The following is a 22,554-nucleotide window of genomic DNA, read 5'->3' on the forward strand; positions in this document are numbered from 1 at the left end:
GAAAAGAAGTCACTAGTTAGAAAGAACAGAATTCTCCATACATTTTGGAGAACTACAATGTTCTGGGGCTTTTTTTTTTTTTTGGGGGGGGGGGGGGGGGGGAAGGAGGGTTGTTTTGTATAATAGCCTTAGTAGGAAATGCAGTCTACAGATATCCAATTTATTTAAAACATCTTTTCTTTCTGTTCCTTAGGTTTGCTGAAGTACTAAGTCCCATTGTAGATTACAAGTCATCTACAGATTTTAGAGATTTTAGTTAAACTTCTAAGAACTAAAACTAAACCTTTTTTACTATTTTGATTAGAAAAAAGAAAATCATAATCAGCCTTATAACTTCTTTTTTCTTTTTTTTACTCTTACCTTAAAGCTTTTTTTTTTTTTTTCTTTTTTCCCCAGTCATTTTTTCTCTCATATTTAACTGCTGAACTGTATTGATTCATTTCTTGCAAAACTGGAAGTCTGATTTCAGGCAGCTAAAAATTGGCTTTCCCTGTAATGTTCATATATTTAAGTATATAAACTTTAAAACTGCGGCGTGGTGTTGCTTCTGCATAATGGTGATCCACCTGTAGAAGGCAAAACACATTTTAAAACTTTGAATTACACCTATTAATGCAAAGGTGTGACAGCTTTTTTTTTTTTTTTTCATTTGTGGAAATCTTACTGTTTTCTCAAACAGCTCCCCATGATGTTTTATCTCCATTGGTGTTTCCTAGTGGTCAATTTTGCATATTTAGAGAGAAACATAGCAAGCAAAAAAACCAACTTTTAATCCTTGTAAACTGAAGGATTTAAGATGATTTTAGAACAGATGAATAAAGACTCATTGTCTCCAGCCTGCTTACGCCTTGAATTTGCAAGAATAACCTTGAATGGCTGAAGAGTATATTCACTGCTTTTCGTTCAGAGTAATCACGCTAGGACCTAGCATCAGCAGCAATGGAATATGCTTACCTTGAATCTTCCAGGCATTTACCCCTACTCAAGCAGAACCTCTTCAGGCAAAAGATACCTTTCTTTGCCCAAGAAAGAAAGGTAGGTAAGGCTAATCTCTCTGTTCAGTTGCTAAAGAAAGGAACTCTGGGACAGCTTAGGGGAAGACAGGATAGGTTCCTGCATTAAATTACTTTCTGGAGCAGTATTCTCAGCAAGGACATAACTGTATTTTCTTTGGAGTGGTGCCTGGATACTCTCTGAGATTCAAAAGGCAGAGGCTGTTTACCTGCTATTCCCATGTTTTGGAATCTGCAGAACTTCTTTGGAGCTTGCTGATTGCCTGCAGTAGACTGTTTTGGGATGATAATAGCATATGTTTATACAGATTCTTCCACATTTATTCTCTTGGCAAAAGAGCTGATTGATGTATATCAGAATGGTGGCCAGTTGCACCTTGACATTTAGGCATTTCGTTATTGTGTGATTGAAAATAGAACATGAAACTGGAAGTACAAATGTAGAGAAGCTTTTAGGTCACCTTGAGCTGAAATTCTGATGCAGACATTATTAATATATCTTTTGCTTGCTAGTTACTGATGAAGCATCCTGTGCATGTGTCTCATACTAGAATGTAAACATATTTATGGCTCTATTAGGAAATACATATGGTTTGTACATTACAATAATGAGAAAAAAATAAAAGGCAATTTTATTCATGTACTTATAACTATACCGTGTCCTAGTTTGTTGTTGTTGTTGTTGTTTAATAATTCTTAATGTTAGAATTCTTATTCTGCAGTGCACTGTAAAGTTCAGCAAATTTCGGAAAGATTAAAATTTTGAATCTATTGGATTTGTGAATAGATACAAAATGTATAATCATTTTACAGCTAGTATTTTAAAGCTTAAATTATTTGCATGATTATTCAGCTCAGTTTTAATATTTTGCTGAATTAGCATAGTCAGTAAGGAAATAACACTTGCTTCAATCAAAACCTATAGTCTTTCAGATTTCTAGATCTGCTTGAAGTAACTGTAATGTATGTGTGAAAAAGTGAAAATGAGTATCTTGATGAATGCCTTTTTCTTTGAAATGTATTGGTTAGTGTTAGAATCACTGCAACATACTCAACTTACAGTCTGCTTGTTTTGTAGAAATATTTTCCATAGGGGAGACTATATTCTATGTACTCCCTGCTAATATTTTTACTTACATGCAACTGTTTCTGTTAGCAGTCCATATGCTTTGGTGATGGGTGGGATGTGTACTCCCATTATTTTACATTTTCTGGAAAGGTCATGTACAAAAGGTTGTCTATGAGTGTTCACTTTCAATTGAGGGAAGATGATCACAAAAGCATGATGATGTTTTAGTGCACTGTTAGTGTTTATACATCGCCCATTTTAGAGTTTAAGGGATATGGTCTATACATTAACAGATGTTTCAGGTAACCTGAAGTACAAGAAAGTATTACCAGATTATATTGTTCCATAAGCAATGGACTTATCTCAAACCTTTCTTACACTTTATGTTATTTGAATTGAAAATGAAGAGTGTTACCCACATAATAATCTGTTAGGATTAAAAATCTTGAAAAGTAGACAGAAGACGATAATAATCTCTTTTTCTTCAGAAAAATGTACAGATTTATAGACCCCAGTGAATTATTTTTAAACGTAAAAGAGTGGTATACACAAACAAAGCCTTTCTCCCTGAATAGGGAGAAAGAACCTGTGAAAAATTCTGGGGCAAAATGTTCCAAATGAATTTCAGGTTGCATGGATTTAACTGAACTGGAAGGTTACTTCCCAGTGTTGGTTTCTGGTTTTTTTTTTTCCTGTAACCTTTCTTTCTTTTTGTGAAGATTAGAAATTGTGAAGAATGTTACAAAACTGAGAAAAGAAGTTTTGCTTATTGAATTGTCAGAGCTTGAATAACTCCCTTTGTACTGTATTTTTTAAGGTGGAGAAAATAATCTTTTAAACTTGGCAGGTTTCAAAATGAACTGTTAACATATTTAATGACTGAGTGCTTTCATTTTGTGATATAATTAACATCAGCTCATGAATTTCTGTTTTGAGTAGTGTTTAGAATATGTGTCCATATGTATTATATATACATATATGTGTGTGTGTGTGTGCATATACAATATACTAGCAACTGCTTGTTACTACTTTTGTTCAGGAAAATTCACTCAGCACGTTTAAAATTATCTTTAAAGCATATTATATCATTTCTTGAGATAGACATCTTCATTTTATCATTACTTAACAGGAATTCATATTGCAATTCCTCTAATAAGAGAATACTTTTTAGCACTGACAGTTAACTAATTTGTTCTTATGTAATATAAATATTTAGATATTCACAATTTCTGGTAACAGTGACCAGGAACACTCTGGATTTTGCATAAATCTCCAAAAAAAAATTATCATTTACACAATAGCTTGAGACAGAAGAGAAGAGGGACTGAAAATATGCTACCTATATCAGAGGAAATTAGGAACCGCTGCATGGGTGGTGTGAACTCTTGCATGGAGATGTGAACTTGTCCCTAGCCATAACAGGGAACTGTTCTGGGGACTGCTACCTTGCGCAGAAATGGTGTATGGTTTCAGTCTTTTGCTTTATCAGGCAAGAATCTGAGTTCCTACAGTTGCTATGGAACAAATGGCTCTTCCCTCTGTCAAGTTACCGTTGCTCAGCCTAGCAGAGGAAGCTTGTGTAATTACTTTAACAGAATTTTTAGTTAGCCTTTTAATAATGAAGACAGATACTGTTAGGACTCCTTTAACTAACATGAAGATTTTTTTTTATTTTATTCCTTTTTTTTTCTTTCCCGAGTGTATACACCAAACATCTAAATTATAACATTCCCCAAGCAGCACATATATGAGAAAAATCTTTGTATTTCTTAGATTTGGCAACGTGTGGTGGTTTTACCCAGCTGGGGAGCTGAGCTCCACCACAACCACTCACCCACTTCCCCTTCTCAAAGGGAAATGGGGAGAAAATAGAACAAAAAGTGCTCAAGTGTTGAGACAAGGATGGGGAGATAGCTCAGTGTTGTGGTTTAACCCAGTCGGCAGCTAAACACCACTCAGCCGTTCGCTCACCCTCCCCCCTCCCTCTCTGGGATGGGGGAGAGAAACGGGAAAGTGAAGCCGGTGAGTTGAGATAAAGACAGTTTATTAAGACAGGAAAATAATAATAACAATAATAATAATAATAATGGTAATAGTACTACTAATAATAATGTGTACAAAACAAGTGATGCACAATGCAATTGCCCACCACCCATTGACCGATGCCCAGCCTATCCCCGAGCAGCCGGCCCCCCACCCCAGCCAGCCACCCCTATATATTGTTTAGCATGACGTCAGATGGTATGGAATACCCCTTTGGCCAGTTTGGGTCAGCTGTCCTGGGTCTGTCCCCTCCCAGCTCCTGCTGCACCCCTAGCCTGCTCGCTGGCAGGACAGAGCGAGAAGCCGAAAAGTCCTTGGCCTGGTGTAAGCACTGCTCTGCAACAATTAAAACATCAGCATGTTATCAGCACTCTTCTCATCCTAATCTGAAACATAGCACCCTACCAGCTACTAGGAGGAAAATTAACTCTGTCCTAACTGGAACCAGGACACTCAACAATTACAAACGTGGGAAAAACAGACTCAGCATAGGGAGATTAATAAAATTTATTACTTATTACTAACAAGCTAGAGCAGTGAGAAACAAAGGAAACAAACTAAAACCACCTTCCCCCATCCACCCTCTTCCAACTCCTCTCCCCAAGTGGGAACAGGGGAACAGGGGAATGGAATGGGGACTGCAGTCAGTCTATAGCACTTCGCTGCTCTTTCACAGTCACTTTCTGCCACTGCGCCAACATGGGGTTGCTCCCACGGGATGCCATCCTTCCCAAACTGATCCTGCAGGGGCTTCCCACAGGCAGCAGCCCTTCAAGAACTGCTTCAAATATGGGAGCATACTATGGGTATCACTCAACAATTATCGTCATGGGCAAAATAGACTCAGAATAGGGGGGTTTAATTAAATTGATTACCTATTACTAACAAGCTAGAGCAGTGAGAAACAAACAAACAAAAAACACCTTCCCCCCATCCACCTTCTTCCAACTCCTCCCCCCAAGCTGCACAGGGGAACGGGCAATGGGGGCTGTGGTCAGTCCCTGAGGCTTTGTCTCTGCCGCTCCTTCACGGTCACTCTCTGCCCCTGCTCCACGTGGGGTCCCTCCCATGGGATGCCATCCTTCCCAAACTGAGCCTACGGGGGTTGCCCACAGGCAACAGCTCTTCAAGAATTGCTCCCACATGGCTCTGTACCACAGGGTCCATCTGTCAGGAGCAAACTGCTCCAGCACAGGTCCCCCACGGGCGGCAGCTCCCCCGAGACCCCCTGCTCCTGCGTGGGCTCCTCTCCACGGGCTGCAGCTCCGGCCCGGGGCCTGCTCCTGCGGGGGCTCTCCATGGGCCGTAGCCTCCTCCAGGCCACATCCACCTGCTCCACCGGGGGCTCTTCCACAGGCCGCAGGGGAACTTCTGCTGAGTGCCTAGAGCACCTCTGACCCTCCTGCCCTCCTTCTGCTCTCCATCGGGTCTGCAGGGATGTTTCTCACTCCTCACTGTCCCAACTGTTTTTGGGCAGCAGTGTTTGTTGTTGTTGTTGTTTTCCCTTTCTTAAATCTGCTCTCACAGAGGTGCAAACAACCTTGCTTATTGGCTCAGCTGTGGCTAGCAGTGGTTCCCTCTGGATCCAGCTGAAACTGGCCGTTATCTAACATGGGGCAACTGCTGGATTCTTTTCATGGAGGCCACCCCTGCATCCCCCTGCTACCAAAACATTGCCATGTAAATCCAATACACAATAATTCATGAAAAGCTGCAATAATTTGAAAATGACAAGATGAATTATAATTTTCTAATTCACACTCAATGCTCAAAATTGATAAGTCCATTTTTTGGGTGTAATTCAGCTTTAAGGACAACCATTCCTGATTCCTCCTAGCACAGGAAATCAAAATTCTCCATTCTGGGTGTAAACAAAGACCAAGTCAGAAGTAGAACATTTATTTGATCATCCTTTTCATTCATGCATAGCAGTTGCAAATCAGTTTCAGTGTTCTTGGTCATCTATTTGTGTATCAACAGCATTTAGCCAGAACAACTGTTGTGAAGTAAGACTGTTCTCAGCCCCAGACAAAAGAGATGGACTTTTGTCTTTTAAGATAGAAGCAGTACATAATTTATTTCAGGTTTGTCTCAAAACATATGCCGTAATTAGACAAGAAATACTACTGTACATACTTTAAAGCATTGCAGTCAATGAGCTGTCTTGTAGGGAGGAAGGGAAAAATGCCTCAGTCATGCAAACCTCATCTGGGTTGGAGTAGAATGATGTGTAACCTACTGAAGCAGAGACCAATTATTTCTGTAAAAGTTCCTCCATACCCACCCAAGTCGACGAATTTGTTTAAGTCTCTGAACTTGGGACAGAGGTGAAAAAAGTAAAACAACTTAAAATACATACATAGTTTTATATATATTGAAACAGCAAATATTTCATTTAATCTTCATGTTACCTTACAGTGTACAGATCATTTATATGTTTTCCACAGGAAAAAAAAAAAAAAATACAAACACATAGTTAAATAGCAGCCTCACAGACTGAGGTAAATAACAAAAATGTTTTTTTGGTTTTGCAAAATTTCCATGAGTACAGCACGAGAAAATACAGATCTTGACGTTTAAAATCAAATCACGTAAACCAGCTTATTATCTTATTTACAGATACTGCTTTCCTTTGAAGCTAATCATTTTAAGCGATTAACTATTCACATAATGAAATGCTTTGCTACCCTTGATTTCCTGACTTTTCCTTTTTAAAATGAACTTTGAAAGTTAACGTTTGAAATATTTTTAAATGGCATTTAATTTTCACATTGTACTGAATAATTTATTACTGTTATGCCCCCCTCTAAACAATTTCAAAGCAGAAACAGTGAGGATTATAAGTGGTTTTCTTTAAAGAGCTCAAGTGTCCATCATCTCTGTTTCAGCTTACCCTTGAAGTCTCACTTTTTAAGCTGAAAACAAGGTGGATGATAATACTATACCATTTGTACTGAACAACATTTGAATTTAAAAATTGTTTTAGAAAAGACATTGTTTGCTGTTGTATACTGGCAAAAACCTGCAGGCAAATACTGCAGGCAGTAATAATAATAATAATAATAAATAACAAATAACAGCAAATAACAAAAAAGTGTATGCTCAAGAAGTGCTGTAACTACTTATTCTGTTTGACTTCGAGAAGATTTTGGGTAGATGGTTTATGTTAGTAATTCTGTTCACCAAGTATGCCAGGTGAGCTGAAGGCAAGCATACAGTAGAAAGAGAGACTTTAAATGATATAAACATATCTATTGTGTAAACGTCAAAAATTCTTCTCCAAAGGCCTAGATTTCTCCTTACTTCTGCTTATTTCTGAATTCAGTTTTGCACTGAATGCTTATGGCAACCTTAATAGTTTTTTTTTTTTTTAATTTTTTTATCACTTCTTAGATATTCACGTGGATTCTTTCTCCCCACACCTCTCTTTCCCTCTCTCTCTTTTTTTCTGTCTTAACATAAGGCCCCCAGGCCCCCTTATAATCTTGCTTTGGAGAGCAGAAGAGCGAGGATTTGCTCCCCCCCAGTCCCCCTGGCCCTGCCTCCCCCACTTTTTTTTTTTTTTTTTTTACTTTTTTTTTTTACTTTTTTTTTTTTTTCCTGGAATGCAGGAAAAACAGTACCTTGCAGTCAGTCAGACTGACTTTTATTACATAGTTACTTGGAGAGCCTTAAGAGCCCGCTGGGGACCTAAGAGCGCTCAATGAAAGAATCACGTTGAGATGTGCTGTGGCAGCAAAAAGGAATAAAAGGTGCTTTGAATGCCATAAAATTAAATTGATCTTCACAGTGACAAGTGACAGCAATAGATAAGGTCAATGAAAATGTTACCATATTTAAAGGTGATGTACATAAGGCATAAGTAATTATGGAATTTAACATTGCATCTTTGACCCAAGATAGGTAATTATCCTCCCTCCCTATAGAGAGACAAGTCTCAATCTGATTTGGTATAATGGAGAATCCAGCACATCCATGGTGAGAGTTTCTAATTTTTTCACCTTTCAACACATATACTTTTTAGTCTATATATCTAGTGCAGTATTCAATACATTCCATTTTGCATCTCTGTGAAAAACATATTAAGAATGGTCATTAAAATGTACACTCATCACACAATCTTCAAAAATGCCAGCAACGTCAATAAAAAATAATTCCTCACATGAATGTCAACTTAACATGATCACAAATCTGAAAAAGGGGACAATTTACAGACACTCTACCCCTTGTCCCTTCACCACTTTACGACAACATAAATTCACCTCAGTTAATACATGCTGGCAACATCCAGTTCATGTTTTGCCCATTACCTCTCTCAGTTACTGTCCTTATCTCAAATTCCTCAAGAGCCCCATGCTGGGTGCTAGAAAAGACTACTGTGGTTTAAAACGAATGGACGGCTAAGCACCACCATGCCATTCTCTCACTCCCCCTCCTCAACAGAACCAGGGGAGAAAATATGATGAAAAATCTTGTGGGTTGAGATAAGGACAGGGAGATTGATCACCAATTACTGTCATGGCAAAATACATTGAGGTTGGGGAAGATTAATTTAATTTATTATCAACTAATAATAGACTAGAAAAGTGAGAACTAAAAGCAAAATAAAAACAGCTTCCTCCCACTCACCCTTTTCTACCTCCTTCTCCCAAGCAGTGCAGTGGAATGGTGAACGGTCTCTGTGGTCAGTCTATAGCACTTCATCATCTGACACTTCATCATATTCTTTCCCTGTTCCAGTGCATCCGTAGGATGCAGTCCTTCCCAAACTGATTCTGCATGAGCTTCCCACAGACCACAGTTCTTCAGGACTGTTCCAATATGGGTCCATAACATGGGGTCCATCCTTCAGACTGTTCCAGTATGGGTCCCCTATGGGTGGCACCTCCTGCCAGACCTTCTGCTCCTGTGTGGGTTCCTCTTGATGGGCTGTAGTTCTCTCCAGGATCCTGCTCCTGCAGGGGTTCTCCATGGGCTGCAGCAATCTTCAGGCCAGATCCGCCTGCTCCCACGTGGAATCCTTCTCAGGCTGCAGTGTTGATAGGTGCTCCAACATGGTCTGTACCTCAGAGGAATCTCTGTTGCAGCACCTGAAGCACATCCTTCCCTTCCTTCTTTACTGACTTTGGTGTCTGCAGGGTTGTTTCTCAACATTTTCCCACTCCTCTCTCTCAGCTGCTGTTGCAGAGCAGTGTCGTGTGTCCCATTACCCCCCCACCCCCCACCCCCCCCTCTTAAATATGCTCTCACAGAGGAACAACCAACATCACCCATTTGCTCAGCTTTGGCCAGTGGCAGGTCCCATAAAATAATCTCTTATCTGACATGGGGCAGCTTCTGGACTCTTTTCACAGAGGTCTCCCCTGCAGTCCTGCTAAGAAAACTTTGTCACATAAACCAAATACAGTATTCTACAAATACATTTCTTACAAGGAAATCAGTACACCAGGTTTCAGCTTATACCACAGAAAAACACAGGTAACACTCCTCATGAACTAATATTTAACTCTTAATTCGTTTATTATTAATCTTTTGAACACTTCTAATTTTTCATTGACTGCATAACAAGACACGAACCAAAGCATGGAAAGAAAACTTAAAACTGCATTGTTGCCTATCTAATGGGTGAAAGGATTGCAAGCAAGGAAATAAAATTCAGAAAGCGTGTGCCATAAAAAATGTGTATGAAGAATTTTTTATTAATTAACTTTATGCAAAGAATATATTTGAAAGATTAGAAACATTCTTAATTTTCACTTAATTATTGATTATGCCCCATATTTGGTAAAATATTTTCCAAGTCAGCTTTACACATGAGTTGAAGTCCTTATTTGGCAAATCACTCAGGCCTTGGTATCCTGTAATAAATAGTGTCCCATGTCCAGGAAGCTATTTCAATTCTTAATGTTTATTGATTTCAGTGAAGGTAACTCCATTACTACAGTATGTTCTCATTCTGCTCATAGAAAGCCATGTCTTTAGGGTAAAATCACACTTCCCTATTTGAAAACAAGCAGTGTATATGAAATTTTATGTCCAGTTTAGGCAGTCTGGAGATGGTTTGTGCAACTCACAGCTGCTCATTAGCAGTCAAACTTAGGGTAGAACCAAAATCAGCATAGGTGTACACCTACAGACACATTTTGTATTTTTGCTCTTCATCATTCTGTGTAAACATGTGTTTTACTGTAAGGAATGACATTTGCATTGTATGAATTTAAGGAGTCTACCATGCCTGTAGGATGTTGAAATGTCGTGTTATACAGTTTAAATATTGTGCAAGCTCCCTGAAAAACTAAGGGAATATACTAATGGATATTTTATGTGTCGCATTATTATTTTCAAATCTTTATTTAAAAGTAGACCATGGAAGTTTCGTTTTATTGAAGTAATAGAGTATATGATGTCAGAAAAAATGCAAAAACAATGATTACAAAAATTTTTCTTTTCTATAACATGCACAACTTTCTTCTGTCTTTCTTGTGGCTCTGTAAATTCTGTGACTTACCACAGAGGTTACCACAAGGCAAATGAAGTAAAGCAAAGCTAATTTTTCATCTGACATAAAATGAACAGAACAGTTATTTTTCTAACATTAATATGTATTCTACTGAAAAATATTGTCATTAAGAGTAATGTTCTAATCACATGGAAGTTAGTTGTTTTTGTTTTTCTGTTACATTGATGGAGCACATATTGTTTTGATTTTTTATAAGATTTTCTTTGTCATCTTTAAGATTTAAAAAAAACACTGTCATATCTTATTTTTTAATGTTTAAATAAAAAGCTTAATTGTAGACTTCAGAACTGCATACATAAGTTTCAAAAATATAAATGAATATATATATATATGTCACTGATGATTTTAGCAAAGGGGATAACCTAAACAATATTTAGCAGAATCATTGAATCATAGAATGGCTTGGGTTGGAAGGGATCTTAAAGATCATCTAGTTCCAACCCTCATGGCACAGGCCAGGATGACAACCACTAGATCAGGTTGCCCAGGGCCTCATCCAACGTGGTCCTGAACACTTCCAAAGATAAGGATCCACAACTTCTCTGGGCAACCTGTTCCAGTGCCTAACCACCATCTGAGTGAAGAATTTCCTCCTAATATGTAATAAAAATCTCCCCTCTTTTAGTTTAAAACCATTCCCTCTTATCCTATCATTATCTGTCCAAGTAAAAAGTTATCTTTTTTTTTATAAGTCTCCTTTAAATATTGAAAAGCTGCAATGAGGTCTCCCTGGATTCTTTTCTTCTACAGGCTGAACATCAACAGGTCTCTCAGTCTTTCTTCATAGGAGGGGTGCTCCAGCCCTCTGATCTGCTTTGTAGCCTTCCTCTGGACTTGTTCTAACAGTTACACATCCTTCTTGTGCTGGGAGACCTGGACACAGAACTCCAAGTGGGGCCTCATAAGGGCAGAGTAGAGGGGGACAATCTCAACCTGCTGGCCACTCCTCTTTTGATGCAGCCCAGGATGCAGCTGGCCTTCTGGGCTGCAAGCATGCACTGCTGGCTCATGTCAAGCTTTTAATTCACCAGAACTCCCAAGTCCTTCTCCACAGGGCTCCTCTCAATTAGTTCATCTCCCAGCCTGTACTCATGTTTGGGATTGCCCCAACCCAGGTGCAGCACCTTGCACTTAGACTTGTTGAACCTCATTAGGTTCACATGGGCCCACTTCTCAAACTCATCCAGGTCCCTTTGGATAGCATCCCTTCTTATTTTTGCATCAAATGCGTCACTCAGCTTAGTGTCATCTGCAAACTTGCCGAGAGTGCACTCAATCTCATTGTCTGTGCCATCGATAAAGATATTAAAAAGTACTGGTCCCAAGACAGACCCCTGAGGGACACCGCTCATCACTAGCCTCCACCTGGACATAGAACTTTTAACCCCAACTTTCTGGCTTGGACCATCCAGCCAATTCCTTATCTATTGAATGTTCTACTCCTCAAATCCTGGAGATCAGGATATCATGTGAGACCTTGTCAAAGGCTTTATGGGGAGATGTCATCGGTTGGTCTTCCCATGTCACTGATGCAGCTGCTCCATCTTAGCAGGACACAAGACTGGTCAGGCACAATCTGCCCCTAGTGAAGCTGTGTTGGTTATCTTGGATCACCTCCTTGTCCTGCCTGTACTTTGACATTGCTTCCAGGAGGATTTGTTCCATGATCTTCCCAGGCACAGAGGTGAGGCTCACTGGTCTGTAGTTCTCTGGGTCTTTCTTTCTACCCTTTTTTAAAATGGGAGTGATGTTTCCCTTTTTCCAGTCACTGGGGACTTCACCTGACAGCCTGGACTTTTCAAATATGATAGAGAGTGGCTTGGCAACTAACTACATCAGCCAGTTATAATCACTATAACCTGCAAGATTGTTTGAGATTATGAAAGGGTTTGTCATGGGCATTTATGTTACTTGTTAAATAATTACTGATACTTAGTTCTGTGTCTATACACACAGAGGTATCACTTATCCTGTTTATGAAAATTGCTGTGTTGTTGTTGTTGTTGTTGTTTTGTTTTGTTTTTTCTTTATTCAATGCTGCAGCCGTAAATCTGTATAATATTTTCTGACTAAGAAGTGTGATTATATAGTGAAAAATCAAAATGATCTTATTTATGGATTTACATTATTCTATTAGGCACAGAGGATTTATAATTAATAGAACCTAATAGAGGAATTTGACAGTTTTAGATTATAGAATTTGAAAAACATGATAAAAAACCCTTTGCTTATTCAAAATTGCACAGGTGTCAGGACCTCTTTTGACTTTCCAGAGAAAGATAATACAGATGATGCCTTGCCTGGAGGAAATGGTGATTCACTTGATCAAAGGAATGATTAAGGTTGAGTATAACATTTCCCAGAGATGTTTTATAGACACAGTAAATTAAAATTGAACTTCTGTTTTGCTGTATGATAAATAATATGAAAATAATTGGAATAAATCAGTGTCAATGCACCTGTGTGAAGGAAGTGGCATACCTATATGAAGTGTTCCAGTAGAAGATCACTGTGCATTGTTCAAACAATGAAAAGATAAAACAGGAAGCAGGTTAAACAACACATTCTTTAAAGAGTAATGTTAAATCATGTACTAGGACTATTCTTTAGCTACATCGAGAAACCCTAATGGATTGTATTTAGAGAGATAGAATAGAAAATGCAATTGAGTGTCAGGAAGGACTACTAACAGGAAGACTATACTTAAGATTTAACCATTTACTTTTCTTTCAGCTTCTTGCCAAACCTCTATCTTATTAATACGCTGACTCCTTCTCTTCTTATATTTTGTTTCTGCAGCACATCCTCTGAAGTATCTCAGCTTTGTCCATCCCAAGGTTCACATAATCTTTTCTTCTTATTAACTTCTGTTCTCAGTCATCAAAGACAAATCCCTTTCAGTCAGTGGTCGAAACAATCACTAAAAAGTACTTCTGCCACACAGGAAATTTTGATGTACTGTTTTGGCTTCTATCTACTCAAAAGTGAAAATACAGAATCTCTTTTTGTGAAGGGAAATTGTTTCAAAAATACATTAGTATACATCAGATTAGGTTGCCTCAAGTAGAATTACCATTGGAGTTTAAGTTTGCCAGAGATGCTTTTGTTAACTGTTTAAGGCATTATTTCTTTGTTTCTTTTATTCTGTTCTCCTTTATAGTTACTGTTTTCTTTTTGGTCCAGCTAGATAGCTAGGTTAATACTGAACATATGCCAGCTGTACACTTCACCCTGATTTTCTAGTGGAAAATCCCCCTCCAGAAACCTCTGCAGAAATCCCCCTCCAGAAATCTCTGTTAAATGATGGCTTTGGATAAAACCATTTTTTCTCTGAGGGAAGCATTTCATGAATGCAGTGTATGCAACAGTAAGCAGAAATTCCTGTGAGGCTTAAAAAAAAGAAAATATATTCTCAAGTCTAGTTATGGCCCCTTGGCTCCACTGAGGTTCTGTAAATGACTTTATTCAACCATAAATAACCAGAGGAACATTTTCCTGCAGGCACATCTGTGCCACTGATGAGCCGTTAGTCTTTCCCCTCAGGCTTATGTGCTGGTAGGAGGTATGTTGAGAGTGATGCAGCTGACCTTCATCACTCCAGATGAGTCCTGTACGGGCATTGGCCTCATTAAGGACTCAGTGTCATTAGCATTAGAGTGGCCATGGACTGGATTGTTAGATGACAGATATCCCTCTTTAAAGCCTATCGTCATTTCACTGAGTGGAAAGTGTACCATTTGATTGTAGCTTAATCTGGAATCTTTATATATTCAAGAGTTTTTGGCCCAGTCTGTAAAGTGTAGTTCGTTTAATACTTTACTTGCTCAGGACGCTCTCAGTAAGGAGATATGGTGCTTCAGTGTTACTCCCTTAATACTTGAACATAACCAGTCACATTTGTTAGCAAAGACTGTTTCTTAATGGGGAGAATCAGTTCTTTTAAAGAGGTTATCTACAGCTAAAAATGTCAGTCCGGTCTTTTGTTTCCTCATATCAGATTGATTCCATCAATCAAAGATTTTTAGGAGCTTTCTGTCCTTCCACCACTGTGATGCAGAACAGTGTATGCTGAACTATTGTGTTCAGCACTGTTACTGCTTTTCCCCTCTCATAGTACTGAAAAAGCCTTTTCTCAGACAAGTGAAATCATCTATCAGTATGATTAATTTTAAAGCTCTCTAAATAATAATAATAATTATTATTATTATTATTTATTTATTTTTAACAAGAAAACCTCTCAGTGGTGTTCTAGACTAACATAGGAGACTCTGCCATTAGATTTACACAGCTGTAGCTGTGATTTCTTCAGCCTTCCTAAACTCTGTCAGCTATACATTTTGCAATGCCATTACCATTGCTAAAAAGCAGACATTTCTGCATTTCTGGAGTAAGCATTGGGTATATCCAGGTGGAATCAGAAGACAGACACTTCAGCTATCTCTTCTATACCTAAAGTGAGCCTTTCAGGAAAAAAACCATCAGTGAATATATATAAATATATGTATAATATTATATATACATATATTTAAAGCTGGAATACATAATATGTTGTTTATCAGTCACCTCTCTGTTGACTATTGGAAGAGTGTTACCTTCTAGATTGCAAGACTTCTTCCACCTGAAATGATTTATTTATTTATTTATTTATAATCAAGGATGCATTTGTCAGTCAGGATAGGTTATAATCTCTACTACCAACCCAGTGATAGTGTAGAAATGTACTTTCTTTTTTCCAGAGAAGGAAAAGAGTCCCAGGTTCAAAATACCGTCTCTGACAGTAAATGACCTCAGAACTCAAACTCTGCAGCTATAGGATTCTTTACTTCTTTCTTGGAGGAAAAGGGCTAATCAGCCTCACAGAATTTTGTAAATGTGTTTATGTTTGAAGAAGAACAGAATACAGAAAATCGAGTCGAGAATGGCCCTGAGAAATTGTTAGGCACTGAGGCAAAGGGAAGAGTGTGAGAGAGAAAGAGAGAGACAGTGCAGTGTTCTTTCTGGATCTCAATCAGAAAGGCCCAACAACAAACGATCTAGTAGAACAGCTGTTTTAATAAGAAAGAAGAATATAAATAGTGAGTAAATTCTATGTCCCTTCAAATGCTGGGAACCATGCTTTCATGCAGTGTTGGACAGATCCCAAGTAGATTTTATCACCAGATCCTGTTCATGTATAAACATCTCCCTTTTTTTGGTCTTTAAACGATTATAGTTTTCTCACAAGAAAACAACTCTATTCATTATTTTCCGCTGTCAGACAGAAAGAATGTTCTCACGAGAACTCCTTGATCCACCTTTTGATAAAGGCAAGGCCACGCAGCTGTCATAATCATTGATACCATGTGGGAGCTGCCTGCAGGATCCTGTTATAATGAGATGGCTGATTTAATTCTGCAACCGAAGAATTAGTGCAGCACAACACAGGAATGAAGACTACACTGTGTGTGAAGCATAGTGCAAAAGAGCACAGCTTTGAGACTACTCAGGTCAGCTGTTATGTGGATCACTAACTCATTGACATCCAATGGTCTCTTGGTCAGGATCACTACAAATATACTTTGATAAAAGCTTGTATAGTTGAGAGCAAACTGGAAGCACTAGAAGAAAGTATGTAATTTAATCTAAACTGCTGCAGTTGCTGCTTCTAAAATACAAGTATTTATGTCAAAAGGCTACAGTATACAGGAAAATGGTATTTTGTAGATTACTGAGTATTTTATGCATGAAAAGAAAAGCAGTTTTGAATTCTTTATGGCCTAATAACTAAGAGGTTGTTAAACTAGGGTGTGATTTTACTTCTTTTAAAGGCAATGACAAGACTCCCATTGATTTACATGTGAGGTTAAATTTTTGTAGAAAAGGTTGAATAGCACCTCCAGCAAACCATATTTCTTAAGCTTTAATTTAATTTAATTTCTAAGCTTAAATTCTCCAAGTATTTCTCAATAAAATATGACTACAGATGGATTCTTTGCTAAAGCCTGTCCATTATCAAATGTACAAATATCTCTCAGGAAGCAGGCAGACACTTAATTTCACACTGCAGTTCTCATTTTAATATTTATTGTACATACAACAGCAAATTATATCACATTAGCTGGGAACAGCTTGTGTTCATAGTAGGTGACAAGGCTCAAGCTTTCATGACTGTAGCATATGCTGCACTTTGGGGAACTTACCCAATGACCTTCCATTCCTTGGCATCCCGTGGCAATGCATAAACTGCATAGTGAGAGTAATATAACACACATTCAGATGACAGAAACTACTTAAAAGGGAAAAGGAATGTTGACAGAAGGTAACAGTGTTTGCCAATCCAGGCAGTATCATACATATCTTTTGAGTTATTCTAAATGAAGATTCTTTTGAACAATGCCTGTGGAAACAGACATAGGAGATTATATTTATTTCTTTTTATTTTATTTATTTTATTTTATTTATTTTTAATTTGGAGTACTTGGAATGAGGGATCATATTTTAATATGAATAGTATAATACTCTGAAACCTTCATTTCAGAGCCAAACCCCTTAAAAGTTTTCTAAAATTTATTAGATCCCTGAGTTTTTGCTATATGTTGTTTTGATCCACAACTGACTGTTGACTTTGGAGAAACCATTGTGAGAATAGTGTTCCTTCTCAATGTCAGTAAAAGTATAATGACACTATAGGCTATACTTGCTTGTTGACTGATATGTATGTATTCACATGCATAACCTACATATGGATTTATCTGTATTGTTTCCCTGAAATACATCCATATACAAGTCTCTCTATGGCAACTGAAATTATGAGAATCTGCCATCTATTCACTGGGTGACCTGAACTTTGTAATACTACTAGTTTAAATGAATTTTATTTTATTTTAGTACTGCTTCTTTGCAGTATGTCTAACTGCATTAGTAATCAAGAACTATAGCTGAAAATAGTACTGTGACCATTCATTTCTTGAAGACCTTGGATAACCCCTTTAGCCTGTTAGCCTGCTATGGCAATAGGCTAATGGGAATGAGAGACTGCGGTCAATAAGCATAACTTAAGAAGCCAGTTGACAGAGAATACACATATAAGTACTCTCTCTCAATAGATGGTATATAATAAACCACTTAAGTTTTATTAGTCCTAGATGGAAATTTAGGACAAGTTTAGGACACATATGTAGCCAGGTGTATGTTAGCTCCCAAATACTATGGATTACAATCAACCTTTTTACACCTGCAAAATACAGATAAACTACAAATGTCTTGAAGTGGGCATGTCATATATGTTTACTAAGGAAAACAAACAAAAAAACTTTTTTCACGTGGATTCTGCTAGTTATTCATTTCTCTCATACCTTTAGTTTGATCTATGATCATGTTTTTAAGTGAAGCATCAAATAAAGCTGTTCACACTAAAACAGCGTGTTTAGTAAGTGTTTAGTAAAACTGTTAAGTAAGCTGCCACTTACTTAAAAGTTCTTGCTATGTGTAAGACATATAACTTTTTCTCTTCTATTTTGAATAGATTATTTTTCTAATGTAATTGAGAGCTCTATTAATATACATATTTATTAATTCTTAATGTCTTGGATCTTAGAAACTTCCTCAATTTCTTCACAGAGAGCTCCTTATAAATCAAATGATGTGCTAGGAAACCCAATACCTTGAAACATAAAATTAGACATATATATCCTGTAAATGCAAGAAGTTTTAGACACTGGAGTGTGACTTCCTTAAACACTAGAGCAATTTAGCAGAAATATATAGTCACTAGCTATTTTGTAATCAAAATTAGATTATTTGGTTTTCTTAACAATATATATGGATTAATTTAAACAAGAATTAATTTAAGGAAGTTTTCTACACCAAGATCAGACTAAATTATCACAGAAATGCCATTCAGTCTCCATTAGTAAGTAGTTTTGGTGTTTTCTTGACTTGTCTTTTAATGCTGAAACTCATCACACCTCAGTTTTCCAACAAAACTTATTTTTTCTACTCTTCGTAATTTTGCTTGTTTTGATGGTATGGGAAGAATGGGTTTGTTAAAATTAGAAATTATTTCTGAACTTTTACAGGTTGAGAATACCACAATTTTCTACCCTAATTATATGGTCCTTGGATGCTCACTCACAAAGCCTGAATATCTTCTAGAACTTTATTTCCCCATTTAAATGTGAAGCTAATATAAAATAACCAAATTATCTCCTTCAAGAAATGAGAAATGTGGTGTGTGTGGTTTTTTTTAGTGTTTTTTTTTTTTTAGTTTTTCACCATCCACTACCAATGATAAATAGAAATTTTCTCCAGAGACGCATATGAGAGAGTCAATATATGTAACTAGGTTGAATATCTTTAGTGAGGTGTTAGTTCCAGCTTCTATGATCTATATGATCTATTCTTCTATGATCTATATGATCTATTATATGATCTATAGATCCTCAAACGGTAACTCAGTTGACTATTCCAAGGACTTCTCCAAAATGATACTAGCAGGTGCAATAAGAGCTGTCAAATTGACAATAGGAGGCTCTACTAGGGAGAGTAATTTAGTTGCTATATGTTTATGGAAGTATGAGCATATCATGTGGCCATTTCTGGAGAAGATACCATAGCAAAGTACAGCAGCCAATTCATTATTTTGCTTCTTCTGTTGCAATAAATACATTAAATGTATCTATAGAAACTGAACTGCTTATTACTAGTTAAAATAATGAATTTTAAATTTCTGCTAACAGCTAAGCAAATCTCCTGCTTTTTCTGTTTACGATTCTGTTCAGGAAATACCATACTGAATTTTATAGCCCACCTGGACTCCATTTACAGCAGAAAGTAGGAGGCAGTAAAAGAAGAACTGACAGCATCCTATTACTATAATATCTTTAGGCAGTTGCTTCAAATAAACAATTATTATTTTACCTATGGTTCATGATGTTCCCTGTTTCATAAAAGAGCGTAGAATAATCCTTCACAATTTCAGACAGACAGAGGCTGGAAGTTTTTGTGAATTCATGGTAGAGTTTGGGTTTTGTCATAAGGGCCTGTTTTCTGGGTAAAAATCTTGGAATGATAGCTAATTATCAAGAAGTGGAAAGAAAAGTATAACAGTTAATTGCTGCAGTAGGGCTTTTTGAATTTCAAGAACTCTAGGGAAAATATAAATAACATACTTGCTGTGCTTAACTGTAATCATTCAGATAAAGCACAAAAATACCGATTAAAAAAAAAAAAAAGAAAAAAAGTTAAACTTAAAAATATGCAAATCCAAAGGTCGAAACAGTTTTATCTTTCAGCATTATGTAACTGAGAGGAAAAAAAGTCAGACATAGAATAGGAAGAATGGAGAAGATGCATTATAGATCTGGTGACTTACAAAATACATAGAATTCCTCAGAGCTGGGACATGTAGCGTAACGTGAATCAATATGATTTCAGTAACATGAAATATAAAATAGCAGTGTTTGTACCATGACAGAGAAGATGCATTTTCCATCATTAAAAAGAAGAACCCGGTAGGTGATGTGGAAGATTATAAATGTCTGCAATTCAGCAGAACTTTGACATAATCTCTGTTTCTTAATGCACAGTCATATATAGGCTCATATACTGTCTGAGTTAATGCCAGCACATGCAGTCAATATTATCAAAATCCAGAGTGCTCACAAAATCCAAACTATAAAATTAAATTAGAACAGGCATTGCTTACAGTGATGTCAACTGAGCCCGAGTGTTGCAATTTTGCAACTGTGTAAAAAGGCACATATAATAGAAGGAAAGCAGAGCTTGAAAATAATCTGGGTCTTGAAGGTGACGGTTTCACTCTAAACAATTAAGGAAGGAGGAGACCCTGAGTTTTGTAATTTGCTGTTATTTGACTAGACTAAAAGTTGTTATTACTTATAGCTGAGGACTGGACTTGGGAATCACAGACCATAAAATCCGTTTGGCAAACTTGTCCTTAGTAAACTGTAAAAAATAATAATGTACAATAGCCTAGTCATAGTGTAGAGCAAGGTGTAGTATGTTTTTTACAGGTGAAAATAATTCCACCCATTGCTGTAATAGTTAAAGTTGATGGCATTATAAGAAATGACTTTGCTTTGAATGAGCACTGCTTATCTCATTTCAATTAAAAATGGAGAATTGGCAGAGTGAACTTTGCATATCTATGTAAACCTGTCGTTCGTTAAACGTATCTATATATTTAATATGTAACTATATTGGGTTTACCTGACAAGGTTTTGGTAGCAAGGGGGCTGCAGAAGTGGCCTCTGTAAGAAGAATCCAGCAGCTGCCCCATGTTAGATAAGGGCCAGTTTCAGATGGATCCAGAGGGAACCACCGCTAGCCAGATTCGAGCTAATAAGCGAGGTTGTTTGCACTTCTGTGAGAGCAGATTTAAGAAAGGGGGAAAAAGACTGCTACCCAACAGCAGCTGGGACAGTGAAAAGTGAGAAGCAGCCCTGCAGACACCAAGGTCAATGCAGCAGGAGGTGCTTCAGGCTCTGGAGCAGCAGTTCCCCTGCGGCCTGTGCAGAGAGGCCCCTGGTGGAGCAGGCTGTCCCCCTGCAGCCCATGGGTCCCACACGGAGCAGATCTCCACGCTGCAGCCCATGGAGGAGCCCCCGGTGGGGCAGGTGGATGTGGCCTGGAGGAGGCTGCGGCCCATGGAGAGCCCCCGCAGGAGCAGGCCCCGGGCCGGAGCTGCAGCCCGTGGAGAGAAGCCCACGCAGGAGCAGGGGGTCTGGGGGGAGCTGCCGCCCACCCGTGGGGGACCCGTGCTGGAGCAGTTTGCTCCTGGGGGATGGACCCCGTGGTACGGAGCCATGTGGGAGCAGTGCTTGAAGAGCTGCTGCCTGTGGGCAGCCCATGCAGGATCAGTTCGGGAAGGACGGCATCCCGTGGGAGGGACCCAACATGGAGCAGAGGCAGAGAGTGACTGTGAACCACAGCCCCCATTACCTGTTCCCCTACACTACTTGGGGGAAGGAGTTGGAAGAAGGTGGATGGGTGTAAGGTGTTTTTTGTTTCTTTGTTTCTCACTGCTCTGGATTGTTAGTAATAGGTAATAAATTTTATTAATCCCTGTATTTTGAGTCTGTTTGGCCCATGACGATAATTGTTGAGTGATCTCCCTGTCCTTATCTCAACCCCTGAGCCCTTTCCATCCTATTTTTCCCCCTTTAAGGAGGGAGAGAGAGCAGTTGTGATGGAGCTCAGCTGCCCGGCTGGGTAAAGCCACCACAGTAACTTTCATAAATATTGTTTCTGGTCTGTGAAAATTAGCTGTGGTGAAAGTGCCAGTTTTACCGGAGTCTTACTGTTAATTATTTGTTATCTAATAAATAACAATGGTGGTGGAGTTACAAAGATCATAATAAAGAAGTCACAACATGGAAATAGCAAGAGAATGATGATTAATGTCCCCTTCTTATCAGTATACTGTCTATTAAGGGGTAATTTAATTTCTGTACATAGTTTATGGAATTGCAAGAGTAGTGGAAATATATGTAAGACAAACATATATATATATATATATATATATTTGAAGAGAATAGCAATCCGCTCCTGAATTCAAATATATTTCTTTGGTGAACATTTGTCTGAATATGATTTGGCTTCTCAAAGAGAATTCTCTGTGTATTATTTTTACCTACTTCATTTTTTGTACTATCATATCCAGTAACAAAAATAGGAAAAGGTGGTGTTAGAAAATAAAATAAATGTCTTGCTAGCATTTGTAATGCTACTAGTATTGTTCATAATCAGTAATAGTAAGCAAATAACTCTTTTGGAGAGAAGAAATAATGACATGCTTTTTAATATTTCTCTTAAAAGGGACATATAAACTCTGGGAGATTTTGCTGAGATATGCTGTCAGGGATTAACTGTTGTATTTAACTACCATCTTGGAAGACAATTCTTAAGTC

General features: G+C 37.9%; 1 long non-coding RNA gene across 1 annotated transcript in view; it reads left to right on the forward strand.

Moving 5' to 3' along the window:
* Nucleotides 1–1,616: 1,616 nt before the first annotated feature.
* Nucleotides 1,617–22,554, forward strand: part of LOC310894732 — a 30,383-nt gene continuing 9,445 nt past the window's right edge. Inside the window, exon 1 of the long non-coding RNA XR_014580123.1 lies at nt 1,617–21,689. This is a non-coding gene — a long non-coding RNA (uncharacterized lncRNA). The remainder of the gene's footprint in view (nt 21,690–22,554) is intronic.

Source organism: Anser anser (assembly GCF_964211835.1).
Source record: "Anser anser genome assembly, chromosome: 2".
In the NCBI taxonomy this organism is placed as follows: domain Eukaryota; kingdom Metazoa; phylum Chordata; class Aves; order Anseriformes; family Anatidae; genus Anser; species Anser anser.